Below are 23085 nucleotides of genomic sequence, written 5' to 3'. Positions count from 1 at the left end.
GGTGAGGCCAGAGAGTGACACAGTGTAGTGTGACCGCGACCTTATTAGAAGAATGCTCTGGAGGACAGTGAATCTATAGTCACCTCTTTGAGGGAAATATTTTATTTTCTTCCCTGTTGTAAACTTATATGAGTTGTTCAAACTGAAGAGTCTAGAAAGTATGCCAAGATGATGAAATGACATGCTCTCTGGCTCCATGCTTTAGCTCATGGCCTGATTTCATCTCTGGGTAGACAGAGAGAGACAACTTATGCATATAATTTGCAATTTATTTAAGTCATGTTTTCATTGTGTCCTGTGCTTTTTTTTTTATGGGGGTGCATCCTACTTATCCTATCCGGAGCATAGGCTCAGGCCACTGTCTTAGTCTTGAAGCCTCCTGTGTGTTAGGACCACCTCATCTTCTGGTGTCTTCTGGTTCTTGTTCCAGTAAAGGGCACTATTGGTATTGACTATTTCTTAGAAGAATCTTGGAATAACTGACTTTCCCCCAGAGACACCTTTCCTCTTTCCTCTGCCCTTTGTGGTTCTCAGCATCCAACTCTGGCATTTGGTAGACTCTGACAATAGATTGCACTGGAGATATTCAGCTGGTGATAAACTCTACATCTAGGGGTGAAACCAAATTAATTATTCTCTATGGGTTGAAGCAAGTACCTTCACCTTATCTAGAGAACTAGGTGTGGGGCAACCTTTGAGCCTGAGTTGGAAATGGAGCCAAGGGGAAATCTGAGATGTAATTCAGGAATACCCTAATGATTTCCAATAAACTGGTGAAATATAAAGACCACAATTTCACAGTCTCCACTCATTTCTGCAGCACTGGACATTGGCTAGACCCTGTGTTTTCTTTGGTCATATTATTCTTTTTTTAATTGTAGTATAGTTGATTTATAATGTTGTGTTAGCTTCAGGTATACAGTGAAGTGATCTAGTTATACATATACATATCTTCATTCTTTTTCAGATTCTTTACCCATATAGGTTATTATAGAACACTGAGTAGAGTTCCCTGTGCTATACAGTAGGTCCTTTTTGGTTATCTATTTTTTATATAGTACTGTATATATATGTTAATCCCAGGTTCTTAATTTACTCCTTCCCCCATTTTTCCCCTTTGGTAATCATAAATTTGTTTTCAGAAATCTGCGAGTCTGTTTTTCTTTAGTAGATAAATTTATTTGCATCATTTAAAAAATTAGATTATGCATACAAGTGATTTCATACGATATTTGTCTTTTTCTGTCTGACTTCACTTAGTATGATAATCTCTAGGTCCATCCATGTTGCTGCAAATTGCATGATTTCATTATTTTTATTGCTGAATAACATTCCATTGTATATACGTACCACATCTTCTTTATCCATCCTTCTGTCAATGGGCATTTAGGTTTCTTCCATGTCTTGCCTATTGTAAACACTGCTGCAATGAATATTGGGGAGCATGTATTTTCAAATTATGATTTTCTCTGGATCTATGCCCAGGAGTGGGATTGCTGGATCAAACGGTAGTTCTATTCAGTTTTTTAAGGAGCTTGCATACTATTCTCCATAGTGGTTGTACCAATTTACATTCCCACCAACAGTAAAGGAGGGCTCCCTTCTCTCCACACCCTCTCCAGCACTCATTGTTTGTAGACTTTTCAATGATGACCATTCTGACCCATGTGAGGTGATACCTCACTGTAGTTCTGATGTGCGTTTCCGCGATAATTAGTGACGTTGAGCATCTTTCCACGTGATTTTTGGCCATCTATATGTCTTCTTTGGAGAAATGTCTATTTAGATTTTCTTCCCATTTTTTTGGATTGGATTTTATTTATTTATTTGACATAGAGCTGCATGAGCTCTTTGTATATTTTGGAATCAATCCATCATCAGTTGCTTTGTTTGCAAATATTTTTTTTCCCATTCTATGGGTTACCTTCTTGTTTTGCTTGTGATTTCCTTTGCTGGGCAAAAGCTTTTAAGTTTAATTATCTTTGATTTTATTTTCATTACTCTAGGAGGTGGATCAAAACAGATCTTACTGTAATTTATGTCAGAGTGTTCTGCCTATGTTTTCCTCTAACTTTTATAGTGTCTGGCTTTACATTTAGGTCTTTGATCCATTTTGAGTTAATTTTTGTGTATAGTGTTAGCGAGTGTTCTAATTTCATTTATTTACATGTAGCTTCCAGTTTCCCCAGCACTACTTATTGAAGAGATTGTCTTTTCTCCATTATGTATTCTTGCTTCCTTTGTCCTAACTTAATGGACCATAGGTGTGTGAGTTTATTTCTGGACTTTCTTTCCTGTTACATCCATCTATACTTCTGTTTTTGCACGAGTACCATACTCTTTTGATTACTGTAGCTTTGTAGTAACTTAGTTTGAGGTCAGGGAGCCTGATTCTTCCAGCTTTGTTTTTCTTTCTCAGAATTTCTTTGGCTACTCAAGGTTTTGTCTTTCCATACAAATTAAAGACATTTTTTTTTCTCTAGTTCTATGAAAAATGCCCTTGGTAATTTGATAGGGATTGCACTGAATCTGCAGATTGCCTTTGATAGTCATTTTGACACTTGATTCTTCTGATCTAAGAACATGGTATATCTTTTCATCTGTTTGTGTCATCTTCAGTTTCTTTCATCAGTGTGTTGTAGTTTTCAGGGTACAGATCTTTTCCTCCTTAAGTAGGTTGATTCTTAGGTATTTTATTCTTTTTGATGTGATGGTAAATGAGATTGTTTCCTTAATTTCTCTTTCTTATTTTTGTTGTAGTGTATAGGAATGCAAGAAATTTCTGTGTGTTAATTTTGTATCTTGCAAATTTACCAAATTCATTGATGAGATCTAGTAGTTTTCTGGTAGCATCCTATAAGATTTTCTATGTATTATATCATGTCATCTGCAAACAGTGACAGTTTTACTTCTTTTCCAGTTTGGACTCCTTTGATCTCTTTTCCTTCTCTGATTGCTATAGCTAGGACTTCCAAAACTATGTTGAATAAAAGTGGTGAGAGTAGGCATTCTTGTTTTTTCCTGATCTTGGAACACTTTCAGTTTTTCACCATTGAGAATGATGTTAGCTGTGGATTTGTCATATACAGCCTTTATTATGTTAAGTTCCCTCTATGCTGACTTCTGGAGAGCTTTTCTTTTAAATCATAAATGGGCATTGAATTTTGTCAAAAGTTTTTTCTTCGTCTATTTATCATATGGTTTTTATTCTTCAGTTTGTTAACGTGGTGTGTCATGCTGATTGATTTGCAGACCCTGAGATAAATCCCACTTGATCATGGTGTATGAACCTTTTAATGTGTTGCTGGGTTGGTTTGCTAGTATTTTTGTTGAGTATTTTTGCATCTATGTTCATCAGTGATACTGACCTGTAATTTTCTTTTTTAGTCATTTTGTTTCAATCAATGAAGGGAGGGATGGGAAGGGAGAGGAACTTCAAGCATATGAAGGTCCTTAATGCCAAGGGCCTTCGTTGGCATTAAGGTAGACTTAATGCAAATGAAGTCTGAGTTTCTAGGCATAGTGAAGTGAAGTGGGGTCGCAAGTCACTCAGTCGTGTCCGACTCTTTGCGACCCCATGGACTGTAGGCCACCAGGCTCCTCAGTCCATGGGATTTTCCAGGCAAGAATACTGGAGTGGGTTGCCATTTCCTTCTCCAGGGGAATCTTCTCAACCCAGGGATTGAACCCAGGTCTCCCACATTGTAGGCAGACGCTTTACCATCTGAGCTACCAGGGGTCTAAGTAGCTATCTAACCAGGAACTGGTGTGCTGGGCCCTGGACCAAAGTAAACACCCAGAATTTGCTTGACTTGATGACTCCTGCAGATATAATAAACCCATTCAGGTACTTCTTTCTCACATAGACTTGAAGTTCATACTTTGAGCCATGAGAAAGGCAATGTTTTTAGCTGACAGAGGATACTAATGTTCATAGCCATGAGTTTGGAATCCCCAATTGTAGAGCTGAGACTCAAGATGTGAGGCACCACAAAATTCACTGTCAGCTTCTTGCAGAAAGACTACCAACCTGTTCAAGTCTGAGAGTGGTTTGTGGGGATCTAAAGCAATCAGTTTAGAAGGAACCATAGTACAGTCTGCCTTGATTGTCTCTTGGTCTTTGGTTTAAATTTTTTCCTCTTTGGAAATGAGCATTCACAGCTCTTAATCTGGCATCCACCATGTGAAGAGATGATATATGTGCTGTGGTGGATGGAAGGGTAAGGAAGGGAATGTTCTACATCTCACAAGATGGTTAAAGTTACAGGTGAACAACTATAGCCATTCCATGAGTGGGCCTCACTTTCCATATCTACAAAACTAAGTAGTAGGGTCCCAGCTTTATAGGATTGTTTGGAGATTAAATAAGCTAATGTGTACAAATTCCTCAGTAAGTGGCCTGATGCATCGTGTGTGCTCAGGTGCTCAGTGGTGCCCAACTCTTCTCAGCCTTATGGATGATGTATAGAAGTTTCTTGGGCTTCCCTGGTGGCTCAGCAGTGAACCTGCAATGCAGGAGATGTGAGTTCAATCTCTGGGTCAGGAAGATCTGCTAGAGAAGGAAATGGCAACCCACTCCAGTATTCTTTGCTGAGAAATCCTATGGAAAGAGGAACCTGGTGGGCTATAGTCCATGAGGTCTTAGAGTCAGACATGACTTAGCAACTAAACAATAAGCACGGTAATAATCACTGTTGATAGTATGCATAAAGCACAAAATGTAACATGCTCATTGCAGAGAAACTCTATCAGAGGCTTTCTTGCTCAATAAACATGGAGATCAAGAAAGATTAACATGTGGTTTAAGAGTAAACTCCGCTTTATAAGGACAAAACCAAAATAGGCAAACCAAAAAAACCCAAAGCATGATTGGACTGATTCTATGATTTCACAACAGGGTAGTTTTGGGGAAAATACCTAGATATGTAAAATCCCATTTACTTGTTCACTTACAGTAATTGGTTTGCTGTCTTCATTGAGATGTACACTCTATGTGCAAACATCTAGGGTGTGTGTGTCAGGCTTCACTAAGACTGTGCCCTTTGGCAAGTCCCCTGGACTTCTTAGGAGAAAGAAACCCACGCTAGTTAGAGTGGAGGCAAAGCTATGACCAGCATCTAAACTTTAAAAATTAACACCAGTCCGAGCTGGCAGTAAACGAAGGGACTTGGCCACGGTAGACACTGGCCAAGAAAAGGTCTCCAGAAGGGCATTCATTAGGGCACAAGGGGACAACTCGACAATAAGCCCATTTTGCTACTCAAGGGGCAACACTTGAAGACTGTGCTCTGTGCCAGAGCCTGAGACGAGCCTGGAGACAAGGATCAGATTGTAGCTTTCTGAGGCTACTTCAACAAATATAGCAAAAAGGAATTGGGGCGTGGTAGGGAAAGAGAATTCTGTTCCCTGGGCAGAGTGGCTAAACCATCCCCTGTGCCACCTCCCCGAATACCCCCATCCACATTGGAAACGCTCCTGAGTGACATGTCCCTGGGCACAGTTTCCAAGGGTTCCTCCATTGCTTTCTCTCCCTCTCCCCAAACACCTAAAGAAAGAAAAGATGATGGAAGAGAGGGAAGAAGGCAGGATTCCTTCCCAGGAAGGAAGGCATTGGTGTAATTGACAAAGCTTTAGTCAGAGAAGGGCAAGTTGAGGGTTAAATATGTAAGAAAAAAAGAATTCAAAACATCAAGACTCAATAATGCCAAGAGGTTAGGTCTATTGAAAAGCCAAGGACATTTGGCTGAGAGTGTGGTGAGGGAAGTGGTATTAAATTCAGGCATTTCAACTCTGTGACTTTGGGCAGACTTCAAAACGAAGGGGCTCACATCCTAACTGTGGTGGCAGAGAGCGGTGTTGTGTGTCTGACAGTCCCCAGGGTCTGCCCTGCCTCCCCCTCCCCACAAGGGCAATAAAGGAATGTAGGTGGAATCCGCTGGGGCTGAGGGTCGACCAGGGATAACAGAATTCCCAGCCCTAGTGTTGAGTGGGCCAGTGCCCAAGAGCTCAGGAAGACAAAGGGTTTGCAAGGCGGGGAGGATATTAACCACAGAGCTTCTGGGTTCCATACCTGACTCCCAGATTGCAAGACGATGTATTGTTTTCCTGTAGGTTTTCAGCTCCTTTCTTACTTTATCCATTTCCTTCTTTTAACTGACTGTGTGCACTGTTTCTCTGCTCAGTGGGGAAGAGAGGTGGGGGGCAGGAGCGGGGGTGAGAGGAGAGAGGATCAAGGAAGGCGGAAGGAACAGCTCAACAGCCGACCTTCTTCAGCTGCGTGAAAATCATTCCAGATTTGAAAAGGGCTTTGGTGAGATTTACTGTTGGGGTGCCTGTGACTCTGCCAAACGAGTTCTTTTGTCTCCATCTTCCCTCATTCCTGGCTCTCCCACTCTCCCTGAGTCCTGCTACTCTTGAAGAGTTAAATCGGAGGGAAAACATAGTTGGATGGTGTTTCGTGGAGGGGCAGAGAGCAGGCTGCCTGGTGTTATATAACCTGGCTGAACGAAGGCTGTGCCCAGAGACAGAAGCCAGTGCTCAAGAAAGAAAGAGAGGAGAGTATGAAGATGCAGGGAAGAAGGAAAGAGAAGAGAGGGAGGAAAGAAGGAGGGAAAGGACAGACAGAAAGAAACAGTAAAGAGCCATAGCTTGAGATCCCAGGAGGCTGAGTTTATAAGGGAAAGGATAGAAGGAACTAATATAAAATAAATACATGTTTCAAAATTTCTCACCACTGTCTGTTAGAATTATCTGAAAAAACAGCCTCACGTAGACATGAACTTAAGCTTCAAAAACAGGTAGGTTGGAAGCTTATAGCCTTTAAAGCAATTTTAAACAACAAGAAACCCTGTGAGATTCCCCTGGGTGTGTGAGCTTCCTACTCAAAGCAACCCGAAGTCAAGAGTTGAAATGCATTATCAGGAAGAATAGCCTTGAAAGCAAAGGCTGTTCTGATTTAAATGAAAATGGAATACAGCGTGAACTATTGTTTGCACCAGGATTTCTAATTGGGTTATTATCTTGAACCCAACTCAATCTACCTCATTAAAGCTTGAAACTCAAATTCCAGACTGCTTTCTGGAGGAAACGCTCCTTCAAGTCTTTCTTCTCCTACAGGATCTTGAACTTCAAATGTAGTAGAGAGCTGATCAGTGTTAGGAAACTAAAGTGTGTTTAGCATCTGCACACATGGAACTTCGGAGGCATTATACCCCTAGGAAGTTTCCTCCACACACTCAGGTCCCCGTGAGTGTAGACACATGCATGTAGACGCCACACAAGCACACGTGAGCACGTGGGATGAACTGTCCAGAACCGCCGTGCCACCCCCCATGCCCTCGCCAGGGAAGATGCTTTTACAGTATCTCCAACTTGTCTGCATGTCAGCATGCCTAATATGTAGAAGAGACAAAGAAATAGAGGAAAGGAATTCCCTGGCAGTCTGGTGGTTAGGACTCCACGCCTTCTCTGCCACTGGCGTGAGTTCAGTCCTTGGTCCGGGAACTAAGATCCCATACGCCCTGTGCTATGGCCAAGATAAATAAAATAAAAAATAAATGAAGGAAAAATCTGCCACTTACTGAGCAATCATCTACTATAGTGAGTCCCTAGGCAGTGCTCACCTTTTCTATGTAGCCTTGCGATTCACAGCATTTAATGGCTGCTCTTTTAGAATCGTGTTGTAACAAATTGCACATCTGAAGCAATCCCTTCTGGTAAACCGCCTTAGAGAGAGGCCATTTCTCTCTGCAAAGCCAGCTGTGAGTTGCTGGAAGGCACACAGCTGCAGACAGCTGGACGGCTGGACAGTGAGGGATCGCGGAGAAGTGAACTCTGGCTCGCAGGCCTGAGGCCGCGGGAGGGAAGGCTAGTTGGGAGAGGGCGTCCACTCCTGCTGTGGCTTGTCCTGGGCCTCTGCTGCCTTCATCCTTTTCCTGAGGGAACCGGACCCTTCAGTAGAACTTAAAGAACCAAATTACCTGGGTATTTTATTCTCCTAAGACCACCTCACCTTTGGATTCCTTCTGACTTGCAACTTTTCTCTCTTAAGACCTAGAAGACGCCTTTTGTAGGCTCCAGCAGAAATGGAGCAAAACCCCTGAAACCAAAGAATGTTCTAAGGGAATGGCAGGGGGTCCAAGAAGCACTCCCGCCTTGGCCAGCAAGATATTTGCCCCCAGGCAGGAGAAGGGAATCTACTCTTGTTTCTCTCCATTCAGTTTTTCTAGAGAAAAAAAGGGTAGCTTGAGCTCTGGGAACACTGCCCAGCGATTTGACTTCATTGGCGTCTCCTCATCAATACGAAAACTAATATAGCTACAGAAAGCTAATAACCCTTCCCAGCATGAACTGGCCCCAGGCTGGGCTTTTGAACTTCGTCACTGAAACGTATTAGGTAATGGAAAAAGCTTTTTAAAAATATGTTCTGAGCAAGAAGGATAAAGAGGTCACTAAAGGACCGAAGGAGCAGTTTCCCCTTGTCCATGTGACCTGGCCTGAGCCTCAGGTCTGTATGCCCACCCTTGCCACATACAAAGTGCTCAGAAAAGCCAAGGGGACTGCTACTCTCTTGGTTCAAAGCTAGCAATGCTGGAGGAGCAGTATCACATAAAGCCAGGGTGATGGAAGAATCTCAGGCTACAGACAGGAAGTGTGTCAGGGGTTGGGGGCCAAGGAGATGAGCAGTGGGTCAGGAAGGAAGCTCTGAGGTGGGTCAAAAGCAAAAAGGTTCAGGATACAAGGTGAGACCCTCAAAAGAGTAGGAGAGAATGTTCTTATTAGGTGTCGGGCATATGGAAGTGTTAGGGAACCATGTACTGAAACGATCCACCTTGGCCAGGCACGATAATGACTGCTTGCCTGAGTTATCTCACAAAAGGAGGTCCTGATAAGGAACACGGAACTGACAAGCTACCACCAGTTAGAAGCATATGGGAGGGGCCAAAAGGAGGAGACAGACACCAGCCCTTAATATGTCCTGCCAACCTCTCAGAACCCCTCACACTGGAAATCATCTTGGCTAAGAGATGCAGGAGCCACCAGGAATTGGGCCGAATACAGACACAAGCAAGATGACTGGCCATAGACAACCCAGAAAGCTACCACATTACCATAAAACCCAAGACTTCTGCCCTGCGAGCCATGTGGCAGAACAGTTCTCCTGGGTTCCCTCACTCTGCTGCTCTCTGCCTGGGCACCCCTTCTCATAAGTCCTTTGCTTTGTCAGGCTGTGTGCCTCCTCAGACAATTCATTTCCGAGTGTTAGACAAGAGCCCACTCTCAGGTCCTGGAACAGAAATGTGCCAGGTCAGGCCTAATTTTTTATCTTCTACACCAAGGAAATGGTCTACTGCTCTGGAAGTGGGGAATACTAATGCTTTACATTAGTTCTTAGTTTACAAAAATCTCATAGCCCAAATCCTCTCCTTGGTGTCTTCAGCACCCCAGTGAGGTAAGCAGAACAGGGAATCTTGTTCCCATTTAATTGATTTTGGAACTCAGACTAAAAGAGAAGAGATTTGCCCACTGTTATTAATGGCAGAGATAGACCTAGAACTCAGGGCTGGTGACGCCCAGTTCAATGCTCTGTCTCCTGTATCATTTGACTCAGTAACATTATTGAGAAAGAACTGAAACTCTACAGCAAGGACTTGGAATGGGCAGCTTCTGGAATGTCAGTTCTAGGCCTGGGTAAATTTTCTAGCAGTGCTTCATTGACTGGGATCATTTCAGTTCAGTTGCTCAGTCATGTCCAATGCTTTGAGACCCCAATGGACTGCAGCACGTCAGGCTTCCCTGTCCATCACCAATTCCTGGAGCTAACTTAAACTCAATGTCCAACCATTGATCGGTGATGCCATCCAACCATCTCATCCTATCGTTCCCTTCTCCTCCTGCCTTCAGTCTTTCCCAACATCAGGGTCTTTTCCGATGAGTCAGTTCTTTGCATCCGGTGGCCAAAGTATTGGAGTTTCAGCTTCAGCATCAGTCCTTCCAATGAACACTCAGGACTGATCTCCTTTAGGATGGACTGGTTGGATCTCCTTGCAGTCCAAGGGACTCTCAAGAGTCTTCTCCAGCACCACAGTTCAAAAACGTCAATTCTTTGGTGCTCAACTTTCTTTATACTCCAACCCTCACATCCATACATGACCACTGGGATCATTCCATGTGTTTTCTGCCCCTTGATGTTTTCTTCAAACTGCAACATCCCTAGAAATGATTTATTTGGTCCAGTCTGGTCCTATGATCATCCTTGAGCTCAGAAGGTATTCCATGATGGGCAGTTGGGAGAAAGAAGTGTTTCTCCCAAGGAGAAGTCCTTTTGCTTTGTCTGAGAAGTCCTCACTCCTGTCCAAGGGCTGGTGGAAAGTGCCAGTGAGACCACATGTGTGAAAATTCTTTTTAAAGTATGAAGCACTGTACATATTCATTCATTTGTTAAATGAAAAACAAAATTGCCTGCGCTCTGCTAGGCACTTAATAGTTTTTTTTTTCACTTAACAAATGAATGAATATGTATAGTGCTTCATACTTTAAAAAGAATTTTCACACACGTGGGCTCACCATGTTAGGTGCTGGGGATATAAAGGTGAACAGAATAGACCTGAATAAAAAAGTGTGATGAAAATCAGTGCTGTATTGCCTGGTTATTTTGTCTGACACCACACAAAACCCTGGATGCAGATTGTCTTTTTATTCAACGCACCCCAAGGAGGCAGTTATTATTAATCCAGTTTACAGATGAGGCAGGAGGCTAAGTAACCTGCCCAAGTAAGCCTGGATTTGAAGCCTTTCTTTCTTTTTCTTGCCTCTTTCTTCCTTCCTTCCTCCTTTCCTTCTTCCCTCCCTCTACCCCTTCCTTCTTCCTTCTTCCCTCCCTCCCTTTAAAAAGAATGGAGTCCTAACTGCTGAACCACCGGAGAAGCCTTTGAAGCCTGGAATCTTGACTTCAAGGCTAGCACTCTTGCCTTGTGAGATGGACTGTGATATACAATAGGGTTAGAGATGCAGGCTAGGGTGAAGGACCATGATGAGGAGGCCAGGAGAAGCTCCTTAGAGAAGAGAGATGTGAAGATGGATGAGGAACTTATCGGGAGGCAGAGAGATGGTAGGGGGGCTCTCTTGGCCGAGGGGAGAGCACGTAAAATGGCATGAAGTAGAACCAAGGAGAAGCCACGGGCGATGAGGAGCTGTTTCCTCTTCCTCTTCATCTTCTTGGTTTATTTTTATGGTTTAATATCAAGGCATAGAAAACTCTGAATGTCAGTGTTTGTCTTTCCATCGAGTAATAATTGCATCCAAAGGAAAACCATACTGGGTGGTAAGGAGGGTCATTATTTATTTATTTAAGATGTGGGCAAACCCCTAATCAAAACGTCTACCATCACTGAAGCTGGCATGTTTCCCCAGTGCACTTTATGAAAACTTTTGCCTAAGGCTTTCAGATTTAGTTTGCTAGTTAAAGGAGTATAGTTTGGCAATTGCTGAGGCTTTGTGTGCATCTGTTGTGTGTTTAAGTGGAACCTCATGGCAGATTTGGAAAATCAAGTCACAAAGACAGCTGGAGAGCCACCTCCCTTTGGAAGTACGTGACAGGATTCCATCCTTATGCGTTACCGTGTTCAATAAAGTGTTACTATTTTTATCATCATTGAGGTCATAATCTTCAGCTCTGGGTTCTGTGGACTGCTTTGTCATTGCAGGACCATGGGTTATTCCCTTCGGGGGAAAACTGTTTGGAATGTGTATTGATGTGGTCAAACAGAAACAGGTAAATATATATCCAAAATGCATAAAAGAATTCAGGAAACTCGGAAAGTAACTTAGAAGATCAAACATTTATAGGAGTTTAATTTGCAAGAGGCATAGGGTGAGAATGTGGGAAGTGGTGCAACAGCTAAGAGGACCAGCATATTTGCATTATTTCTATCCTCACCTGAACGTCCACTGTTAATTTTTTGAAACTTACCTTTTAACTACTCACCATTCAAATCTGTCATCTTGACAAGAAATGATACCTACACCAAAAGTGCTTTGTGCCTTATAAAGTCCCAGTAACAGGTTCATGGTTTGCCACCTTTGTTTTGGGTGATAAGATTTATACTCATCCTTTTCAGGCTCTGGAAACCAAACCTCAGAAACCTGGTAATGTGGACAGAATCCCTGAAACAAAAATTAACAGAAAAGCAGGGAACTACTGTTCAGGTCTTAGAATTTTCCATCCAGTGACTTTTTAAAAAATTGGAATATAATTGCTTTATAGTGTTGCTAGTTTTTGCTGTACAGTGAAGTGAATCAGCTATACGTATGCATATATCTCCTTCCTCTTGGGTCTCCCTCCCACCCCACCCGCGTTGCACCCCTGTAGGTCATCACAGAGCACCAAGCTCAGCTCCTTGTGCTAAACCGCAGGGTCCCATGTGTGTGGAATCTAGAAAAATATTAATAGTACAGATGAACCTACATCCAGTGTTTTTTTTATAAGACCTCACCACCAGTCTGTACCCTACTTACACTTATTAGGAGAACCTCTTTGTGGAGTCTAGGGTTTCAGTACAAATATGATCAGCAGAATTTGATTTGCAGAACCTGTTTATAAAATGAGAATCTCCCTCTCTGGAGACCAAGAAGGAAAATTATCTTTTGGATATGGCTTAACAGAAGGCTTCCCTATCCTGAAGCAGGAGCACGTCTAAAATATCCTTGATCAAGATCTATGATCCTGAGATTGCATTGAGGAGGATTTCTTGTCTCCACACTGAGAGAAGAAACAGAAGAGCCTCTTACCTAGCCATTCTTACTATCTTTATTTACCCAGGCAAAGCGTTGACCTTCGACTGTTCCATTTCTTTCTATTGCCTCCATCGGTTGCCAGTTCTTAATGTCGTTGCATAAATGAGTCTAATTAGGAACATAAGTCTCAGACGGAGAATATCACTGAGCCACTCTCCATGAGCACTGGGTTAAAGGAAATAGAAATAAAATGCAGAGCAGTATTGCAGGATTTGTTTCTCCTATCTCCTCCTCTATCTCTCTGTCCTCACTTCTTCCGATGATTGTGTTGACTCAATATTCCTAACCAGTGTCTTGCCTGTTGGATTTTTCATCTCCACTCCTTCTTCTTTTATAGTCTTTTCCTTCGCCTTCTACATAATGTGAAGCAGATATCTTCCCAATGTTACTTCTGCTTTGTGTAGTAAATCATTTCCAGAGGCAAACTTTTCTCTTTTGTTCTGCAGGACTTTCCCCTCCCCTCAAGTCTCATGTAGATCCATCCATTTATTCACCATCCATCTTAAGTTACAATTTATCAAGAGCAGATCTCTTCAGACCAAGGGTTAGCCAACACAGAGGGAACATGCTTTACACTTTGTACACACCTCCTTCACTCTTGAAGCCAGAGAATGGAAGCTGTGTTCAGTTTTCAGCAGAATGCACATACTAGACTCTCCATAAAAGCAAAATGTGTGTGTATGTGCATGTGTGTGTGTGTACATGTGTGTGTGTACATGTGTGTGTGTGCATGTGTGTGTATGTGCACTCAGTCATGTCCAACACTTTGCAACCCCAACTGCAACTGTCAGGCTCCTCTGTCCATGGAATTTTCCAGGCGAGAATACTGAAGTGGGTTGCCATTTCCAGGGGATCTTCCTGACCCGGGGATGGAACCTGTGTCTTCTGCACTGGCAAGTGGATTCTTTGCCACTGCAGTGGGCACACACAATTGATACACTGCTTTTTCTGGAGTCATATCTAGTTGAGGGGCTTCCCTTATAGCTCAGTTGGTAAAGAATCTGCCTACAATGCAGGAAACCTACGTTCAATTCCCAGGTTGGGAAGATCCCCTAGAAAAAGAAATGGCAACCCACTCCAGTATTCTTGCTTGGAGAATCCCACGGACAGAGGAGCCTGGCAGGTTACAGTCCATGGGGTCGTGAGAGTTGGACACAATTTAGTGACTAAACCACCACCATCTAGTTGAAAGCAATTTGAAAAAATAGTTAGTCCCCCTCTCTAAGAGACTGAACCAATTTGAAATCATGTACAATAAGCAATTAGATACTAAAAGAGGTAAAAGCCTAAGAGGCTATGCACACTTAGGGAAGGTTTGCATTGATCCAAAAAAAAAATAAAAATGCCCATTGAAGAATTAAGCTGGATTTTGAAAGATGGCTAATATTGGATAATTAAAGAGTGTGAAGGACAGTAATATGGAGAATCTACTATTTTCTAGACCACATCTTACGTGATGTATGTATACACGTATATTAATTCATATGGAAACCTATGATGTACTATTAACATATTCATTTTGTGGATGAGTACACTGAAGAACAGAGAGTTTAAATAACACAGCTAGTTGTCAGAGTCAGAATTTGAACCCAGATGGGCTGGCTGTAGTGCTCTTAACCACTGTACCCTAGAACTCCTGATGTTAGACAAGACAGGTAGAATAGGAAAGGCTAGATGGAAGAGTCCTGGCAAAGAAGCAATTAAGGCTGAGTAAAGGATGGGAGGTTAGCATTCTTTATTTCACCAAATAAGTGAATCATTTCATAAAAATCTCTCTGCCATTTACCCGGTTTTGAAAACAAGTATTTGATAATCCTCACACATTCAGCCCCAGGAAGCTACAACAATGAGTTAATTTTTTTCCTTGGGCTGAGTTTTATTTTTTTCCCTGGTAAAAATAATATTTAATGCAGAGCTCAGACCATTTGATTTATGGCCTGTTTGAAAATCCTTTTCATCACTGTATATTTTACCAGTAAATATTTAATCCTTGGCACCACATGCCACCCTGTTTATTAACTTTAGAGTTCATATTTTATAGTAAACTAAATTCTAAAATATCCTATGAAGAGAAGGATAGCTCATCCACATAGTCCACTGAGAACTACGCCCATTGTGCCAAAAGGATCCCCAGTAATATCACTTGATCAGCATTTTAATAATTGGAAACCTTGATCACTATGAAAACAAAATTTTCTTCGGTGACAGTATATCTGTATTACCTTACACTTGCTCTGGAATCCCAAGTTTTCATCCCAAACAATTGTTTTATGCCCCAAAACATGACCAGAATGAATGGCCTGGTTGGAGGCTTCAGGCCTTGCTTGGGTGGCCCCAGCTGTCTAACGGTTCTGTTTTTCTGTCTTTGAGGCTTTGGTTTCAAAAACTTAAAACCACTAGACTCAGAAAAGATAAATCTTTCTCAGTTTGCTTCAGAAAATCTAAACCCAATAAAATCTACGTCGGTGGCTTTCGGAGAGAGTTACTTATCTGTCTGTCAGGAATGGGCCGTTGGGTTCCCCCTGTGTTCCTCCTGGACAATTGGAGTTTTGCTCTACAGCATGCTTCTAAACCATCTCTTTGAATTCCCTCTCCTCTTTGCCTCGCCACAAACCCTCTATTGTAAAACACTCTATACTTTCCTATATTCTGTTTGCGTCATTCAGTTTGGAGGAACTGCCTTTTCTTCTACCTCCACCCCATCGCACTTGAAATCATATATGAATCATAAAAATTCAAAGTTTTCACAACATGACTATGAATAAAAACTCAAACTTTAATATATAGAGAGGTTGCTCGTCTTTCATGAAGACTCACCCGATTTTAAATGTTAAATGCACAATTCTTTATACATATCTTAATTTTCAATATACTATCATCTCTTTTTTGTGTGATTTCAATTATTCTTATTTCCTTATAATTAGTACAAACCTTAAATTGTCTCACTTTTTGAAGAGAGGAATATTTTCAGGAAATTGTTTGGAGAAATATCAAAGCTATAAAGACACCCCAATCCTAATAAATTATAAAAATAACCATTCATGAGCTGGTTTGAGTGTTGTTTGTTCATTTAGTAAACATTTGATAAAAGAGGATTTGCCAAGAATGTTATATGTGTGTGTCTGGTAATGCATGTGATAGCATGTTATAAAGCTTAAAGAATTTCTAGAGTATCAATATTACTGTGTATAGTAAGCACTTTTTTTCTTCTTCTGTTTTTTTTTTTTTTTTTTTCGCTGCACTGGGTCATCATGGCAAGTGGGCTCACATTGAAGTGTGTGAGCTTCTTTGGTTGTGGAGCATGGGTTCTAGAGTGAATGAGCTCAGTAGAGGGCATGTGGGATCTTAGTTCCCTGACCAGGGATCGAAATCATGTCCCTTGCATTGGAAGGTAGATTCTCAATCACTGGACCACCAAGTTAGTCCCAGATAGAGCTCTTTTAAAATACCTTTATTAATTGACTTATTGGGTTGATGAACATTCTTCACTTCCTATATAAGACATTCTGAATGATGTTCAAAGCACAGTGAGTACTTACAATGAGTAGTCTACTTTCTAGTGAGACTATACAGTTCTGTTCAGAAAAATTATGTTTTCACTAAGAGTCAGGTCAGTTGAATTTGTTCTCAAACCTACTTATTCTAGTTGTACTTGAAATTATAATTATAAAATTTAAATTGATATTATACAAAGCAATGGACTATACTTTGTAAAGCTTCCCAGGTGGTGCTAGTGGTAAAGAACCTGCCTGCTAAAGCAGGAGACTTGAGAAATGCAGGTTTGATCCCTGGGTTGGGAAGATCCCCTGGAGGAGGACATGGCAACCCATTCCAGTATTCTTGCTTGGGAAATCCCATGGACAGAGGAGCCTGGTAGACTACAGTCCATGGGGTCATACAGAGTCAGACACGACTGAAGCAACTTAGCACATAGCACAACATGCATGTAAAAAGGAATTTTGGAGGGCTCCAGAATCACTGCAGATGGTGATTGCAGGCATGAAATTAAAAGACACTTACTCCTTGGAATGAAAGTTATGACTAACCTAGACAGCATATTAAAAAGCAGAGACATTACTTTGTCAACAAAGGTCCGTCTAGTAAAGGCTATGGTTTGTCCAGTGGTCATGTATGGATGTGAGAGCTGGACTATAAAGAAAGCTGAGGGCAGAAGAATTGATGCTTTTGAACTGTGGTGTTAGAGAAGACTCTTGAGAGTCCCTTGGACTGTGAGGAATCCAACCAGTCCATCCTAAGGGAAATCAGTCCTGGTTGTTCATTGGTAGGACTGATGTTGAAGCTGAAACTCCAATACTTTGGCCACCTGATGTGAAGAACTGACTCATTTGAAAAGACTCTGATTCTGGGAAAGATTGAGGGCAGGAGGAGATGGGGAAGACAGAGGATGAGATGGTTGAATGGCATCACCAACTCAATGGATGTGGGTTTGGGTGGACTCTGGGAGTTGATGATGGACAGGGAGGCCTGGCATGCCGTGGTTCATGGGGTCACAAAGAGTCGGACACGACTAAGCAACTGAACTGAACTGATATGAAAGCAGAATTAAAATATTTTCAAAAGATTAAATAAAGACACATTGCTTCCAAAGATTACTATTGATTAGGTATGGGCGAGACAACCATGAGAATTCTGATTTTAAAATCTAAAATTCTGCATTTAGCTTTCTTTACACACAACTTTGAGGTTCCCAGGTGGTTCAGATAGTAAAGAATCTGTCTGCAATGTTGACCTGCGTTCAATCCCTGGGTTGGGAAGATCCCCTGGAGGAGGTCATAGCAACCCACTCCAGTATTCTTGCCTGGAGAATCCTCATGGACAGAGGAGTCTGGTGGGCTATAGTCCATGGGGTCACAAAGAGTCGGACACAACTGAGTGACTAAGCACAACACAGCACATACAACTTTAAGTTCTGGCTTCACTTTAAAAAAATAAAAACTGGAGATTGTAGGTAATGCTTTAAAAGTATATTGGTTTTTCAACCAGCAGAAGCAGATTATACATCCTTTACAAGTTCACATGGAACACTCACTGAGATAAACTATATCCTGAGCCATAAAACACACCTTAACACATTAAAAAGAATAGAAACCATACAATGCCTGCTGTCAGACCACAATGGAATTAAACTGAGAACAGAAAGATAACTGGAAAATCCTCAAATATGTGAAGATTAAACAACATATATCTAAACAGAACATGGGTCAAAGAAGAAATCTCAAGAGAAATTTTAAAATATTTTTAATTAAATGAAAATAAAAATACTACTTATCAAAATGTGTTTTGATAAGGTGCAGTGACAGCAGTATTTGGAGGGAAATTTATAGCATTCTAATATATGAATGCATACATTAGAAAATAGAAATCTAAAATCAGTAATCTAAGTTTCCACCTTAAAACTAGACAAAGAAGAGCAAATTAATTTCAAAGCAAGGAAAAGGAAATAGTAAGAATTAGAGCAGCAATCAAATTGAAAACAGGAAATCAATAGATAACCAACAAAACGAAAAGCTGCTTCTTAGAAAAGATTGATAAAATTGGTAAGCATCTAGCCAGGCTAACTAAGAAAAAAATAGAGAGGACACAATAAAATCAGCAATGAAAAAGGAACATCACTAAAGAGCCTATGGATATTAAATGAGAACTAAAGAAATACGAACGTTATACTCACTAATTTGCTAACTTAGATGAAATGGACCAATTTCTTGAAAAACACAATTTTCCAGAACTCATATTAGAAGAAACAGACAATCTGGATAGGCTTATATCAAAGACATTAAATTCACGATTAATAACTTTCTGAAACAGAAAACCCAGGCCCTGATGAGTTCATTGGTGAATTCTGCCAAACATTTAAAGAACAATTGATACAATAACTCTATACCCTCTTTCAGAGGATCAAGAGAGAATATTTCCTAACTCAAACTTTTTCTATGAGGCCAGCATTACCTTAGTACCAAAACCAAAGACATCACAAGAAAACAGACAAGTATAGGCTAATACTTCTCATAAACATATATGCAAATCAACAAAACTTCAGCAAATCAAATGTAATGATGTGTTGGGTTGGCCAAAGAATTTTTTAGGTTTTTCCATAAGATGTTATAGAAAAACCCAAACAAACTTTTTAGCCAACTCAACATTAAAAGATTTGTGCATGCGTGCTTAGTTGTTCAGTTGTGCCTGATTATCTGCAACCCTTTGGACTGTTAACCTGCGAGGCTCCTCTGTCCATGGAATTTCCCAGGCAAAACTACTGGAGTGGGTTGCCATTTCCTCCTCTAAGGGATCTTCCCAACCCAGGGATGGAATCTGCGTTTCCTTTGTTTCTTGCATTGCTAGGCAGATTCTTGAGCCACTGGGGAAACCCTGAAAGGTTTATATATCTTGAATGAGTGGAATTTATCCCAAGTATGGACTGGTTCAACATTTGAAATCAGTTGTCAAGCTGTCAGTTTTTCTCAACTTGATCTATAGATTCCATGCAATCCCAATTAAAATTCCAGTAAGTTATCAACAATGTACACATGGAAAGATACAAACCCAGAGTGGCCCACACAATCCTGAAGGGTATTCACATGGAAAACACATCTAGACACAGACGTTACACCCTTTGCAAAAATTAAGTCAAAATGATCACAGAACTAAAGGTAAGATGAAAACTATAAAATTCATAGAAGATAGCATAGGTGAAAACCTACTTGACCTTGAGTATGGCAGTGCCTTTTTAATTTTTATTTTATGTATTTTCTTATTGACTGCACCATGGGGCGTCTGGGGTGTGGGTCTCAGTTCTGTGGCCAGGCACTGTCTCCCTCCCCCAACCCCCACCCCCCCACCCCCCCCCACCCCCACCCCCCTGGCCGTAGTGGAAGCCTGGAGTCTTAACCACTGGACCACCAGGGAAGTCCCTGGCAATGACTTTTTAGATACAACACTAAAGGCACAATCCATGAAAGAAATCATTGATAAGCTGGGCTTTACTAAAATTTAAAATATCTGCTCTGCAAAGGACAATGTCAAGAGAGTGAGAAGACAAACCACAGACTGAAAGTAAATTTTTTCAAAAGACATATCTGATAAAGGCCTATTATCCAAAAGATATAAAAATTCAAGAAAGGAAAAAAACCTGATTAAAAACTGTACCAAAGACATTACTAGACACTTCACCAAAGTAGATATATGGATGGCAAATAATTATATAAAAAGATGCTCCATATCATGTATCATCAGGGAAGTGCAAATTAATAATGATAAACCATTAGATACCTACTAGAGTGGCCAAAATTCAGAACAGTGACCACACTAAATGCTAGTGAAAATGTGGAGCAAAAGGAACTTAAACATTGCTGGTGGGAATACAAAATGGTATAGCAGTTTGCTTGTTAGTTTTTTCATAAAACTAAATATATTCTTATGATACAGTCTAATAACTGAGCCTCTTGGTATTTACCCAAAGGAACTGAAAACGTATGTCCACATAAATAGCTACACATTGATATTTATTGCAACTTTATTTGTGATCCCCAAAACTTGGAAGTAACTAAGATGTCCTTCAGTAGGTGAGTAGGTAAATAAACACGTTTTCTCCTACAATGGAATATTATTCACCACTAAAAAGAAATGAGTTCCCAAGCCACAAAAACCTAACAGCATATTACAATGTGAAAGAAGCCAATTGAAAAGGTTAGATATTGTATGATTCCAACTATTGCATAAATAATATACTTTAAAAATTAAGACTTTATTTTTTAAGAGCAGTTTAAAGTTCACAGCAAAACTGAGGGGAAGGTTCTCTCTCCTTATGCAGTAAAAACTAGGCAGAACATTGATCAGCAGATCTGTGTTCAAAGAAAAACTTGTGCCTCTGTAAGACTGGTGAATAAGTTTACATTTCTATTTACTTTTAGTTAGCATTAACCTTTATGGTACTTTTTGATAAGTCCCTATCTATAAATCCTCAATTTGAATGAATTTCCTTTTATAAAAAATGTTTATTGATTTTGCTAAGTCAGGTCCTAGTTGATTTTGTTGCATGCTAACTTAGTTGCCCCATCGCATGTGGGATCTTAGTTCCCTGCCCAGTGATAGAACCCATGTTCCCTACATTGGAAGGCAGATTCTTAACCACTGGACCACTAGGGAAGCCCCTTGAATAAATTTTCTGATTGCCAATGAAACTGGGTTTCTACTAGACAATGTTTCTGTTAGCTATCAGTGTTGGACAGAGCTTGGTCCTGATGAGGCTAACCCTGTGTGATCCATTCTGACCAATGACCCCTTGGGCTTAGTCACTCAGTCGTGTCAGACTCCTTGTGACTTCACAGACTGCAGTCTGCCAGGCTCCTCTGCCCATGGGATTCTCCAGGCAAGAATACTGGAGTGAAGAGCCATTTCCTTTCCCGGAGATCTTCCTGACCCAAGGGTCGAACCCAGTTCTCCTGCATCACAGGCAGATTCTTTACCATCTGAGACAGCAGGGAAGCCCTGTCAATGACTCCTAAGGTATGGGAATATCTGGACACTGGAGCAAGCACCAAACAGTAACTTAAGATCTAAGAACAAACACAAGAAGTCTGTCTCTCTGGTGAAAGAGCCTCCTTATGTTTTGGCATGGTATGACTCCTTAGATCTGGACTAAATCAAAACTAATGGGAAATTTGGCAGACTAGTGGCACTGTAGCCTGCGAGTCCAGATGTCAAACCAAATCAGGTAAGATGGTGACCTAGGATGAATGATGGTTTTGGAAGTGGAGGGAAAATATGAATCATAGTTGAAGAAAGAAAACCAAAAGGTCATATCCAGGGAAGTGGAGCCAAATGCTGCGTCTAAGGGCTAAAGGAGGTTGTAAATGGAAAAATGAGTCAAAGACATAAAACTTGCATGACTGGAGGCTGGATGAAAAGTTTTATGTAAAAATTAGTCATAGCCAAGGCTGGGATCAATGAAGGTGTTTGAAAGACCTGATTTCCCCACACCACCCCCCCCTTCCCCCTGGTCAATTTTTATTTAGAATCAGAGGCTAGGGAAGGTTAAAACATAATTTTTATATTTATATAAAATACATTAATATACATAAACAATTCATTCCATTTTGTTGGAGATGTAAATTTGAATGGATTTTTCTATAACTGGTCTCTGTGTAAGGTTGTTCAGTCATTAAGTCATGTCCAACTTTTTGCGACCTCATGAACTGCAGCACGCCAGGCTTCCCTGTCTGTCACTGTGTCCCTGAGTTTGTTCAAACGGATGCCTATTGAGTCAGTGATGCCATTCCACCATCTCGTCCTCTCTCCTCCACTTCTCCTGCCCCCAGTCTTTCCCAGCATCAGGATCTTTTCTGATGAGTCAGCTCTTCGTATTAGGTGGCCAAAATAGTATTGGCATAATGTCGAATTTTCTTTTCATCCTAGATAGTGACCCACTAAATATTATCTTGGCCTTCCTCTAGCCTCTTCTGCTTTTGGATATATACATGGTTTGATATCTGTTGCTGAGATGCAGTACTTTCATCTTAAAACTTCCATCTCATATCCTGTCCACAGTGGTCTTTTCTCTTCCACCTAGTGCTGGGACTTCACTGTCTTGGAGGAAGGGTGAGGGTGAGGGTTGTATGGCCTGGCTCTCAGGTAGCTCGACCCTTTCCCTACTCCTGGCAATGGTTTCTCAGGTGTTGGCATAGGAGAAAGAGAAAAAGAAGATAACTTTGCCCTTTGACTGGGCGTTGTTGCAGTCCTGCCTTTGGGTGGTCCTGATTCCTGTTCTAGCTCCTTGTCTGGGAACTCTAAGTACATGGATGGTTGCTCTCACAGGCCTTACTGATGAGGAACTCCTCCCAAAGCAGCTTCCCTAGTCAATGGTGATGTCTTGTAGGACTTGGCTGTATCTGCCTGCTGACTCCCAGGAGGTGGTCCCATGCTTCATTTCCCTGCTGTTCTGCGGTCCTCAACCTGCTGTGTCAATTGTAGGGAGATTGTAGCACTTAATCTCTCCAGCTCACTGTGGCCCTCAGACATGTGGGATAATTGTTTGAATCTCTTCAAAACTGAGAACAAAGGATTCCACTTCTGTCCCCACTCACTGCTAGTCTTCTGCCTTGTCATCTCTCCAGAGTTCTTGTTTCCACTACATCCAGGAGGCCAACCCACGTCTTCTGGTGAGGCAGATGTCCAGAAATGGAATTATTAAATACTTGTCATCTTTTACTGATACCTTCAAACGTTGCAAAGTGATTCTTCCCTGGCTATGGGGAAAAATTCCTCTAAGATGAG

The sequence above is a fragment of the Capra hircus genome, chromosome 15, assembly GCF_001704415.2.
Source record: "Capra hircus breed San Clemente chromosome 15, ASM170441v1, whole genome shotgun sequence".
Taxonomy (NCBI): Eukaryota; Metazoa; Chordata; class Mammalia; order Artiodactyla; family Bovidae; genus Capra; species Capra hircus.
Note: the sequence above shows the minus strand (reverse complement) of the source record.